The following is a 1,286-nucleotide window of genomic DNA, read 5'->3' on the forward strand; positions in this document are numbered from 1 at the left end:
ATATATACATATGTGTGTACTTATATATAAACGTGTGTGTGCGGGTGCGTGTGCCGGTGCGGGTGCGGGTGCGCGCGCATGTGTGTATAATGTACTGATTGGTGATGGTAAGATCAACAAAAGAAATTATTCCAGCTTCTGAGAGATAAATATTTTTTAATAGTCACAATACATATTTGTATGTGCTACTAATATTTTCATATGTTGAAAAGTACCTCAAGAAGAATCCTCAGGCACAAACCACACGTCATAAGAACCTAAAAATTGAATAAGAGAAGAAACGCAAAATGTTGAGAAGGAAGCACATAGAAAACATGTAAGTTTCAAAAATGTAAAGCTACTATCGGCTAGGGTATTGTTATAGTAGGAAATAACAGTCTTACGGTATTACTGTTAGCGGAATAACAGTTTTACTGTAATAGATTGGTTTAAGAACATTAAGAATGAAAACGAGGCTAAATTCACCCAATTTGACGTTCAAGACTTTCATCCCTTCATATCTAGATCGCTGCTTCACAAATCCTTTGTTGATGTTAACCCTATAGGCCTAGATTTTATGAGGTATGCGAGGAAAACACTATTGTTTGAAAGATTAGCATGGGTAATAAAAGTCGCATAATGATGAACTATTTGATTTATCTATGGGGCCGTACATTAGTGTTGACGTCTGTGAACTTGTGTGTTTATTTATATTAAACAAATTGAGATCCAAGTACCCATCTCATGACGTTGGTCTATATCTCGTCGACGGTTTTAGTATTTCCCATGGATGTGATGGTCACATCCTTGGTAAATTTAGGAAACTACTTATTGTTTACCTTCAATCAATTAGGTCTTAAATTTACAGTAGCTACTTATCTGAAAATAGTTAATCCTTTAGATGATGCCCCAGAACTGTAACCCTCGTAAGCCTAATGAGAACCCATCGTAAGCCTAATGAGAACCCTTCGTATGCCTAATGAGAACTCGCCTATATACATAAACAGTCTTGTCACCCTCCTATAATTTTTTTAAAATGTGATAGCTATTATTAATAACAGATTGTCTAACCAGTCTTCTTCTAAAGAAATTTAAGAGGAAGCAGCCGCCTGCAGTAACCAGACCCTAGCTAGTAGTGGCTTCAGAGGTAAATTGATACATAATCCCTCCAATTCTTCTTCTTCTTCTTCTTCTTCTTCTTCTTCTTCTTCTTCTTCTTCTTCTTCTTCTTATTATTATTATTATTATTATTATTATTATTATTATTATTATTATTATTATTATTATTATTATTATTATTATTATTA

This window comes from Octopus bimaculoides, chromosome 19, assembly GCF_001194135.2.
Source record: "Octopus bimaculoides isolate UCB-OBI-ISO-001 chromosome 19, ASM119413v2, whole genome shotgun sequence".
Lineage (NCBI taxonomy): Eukaryota > Metazoa > Mollusca > Cephalopoda > Octopoda > Octopodidae > Octopus > Octopus bimaculoides.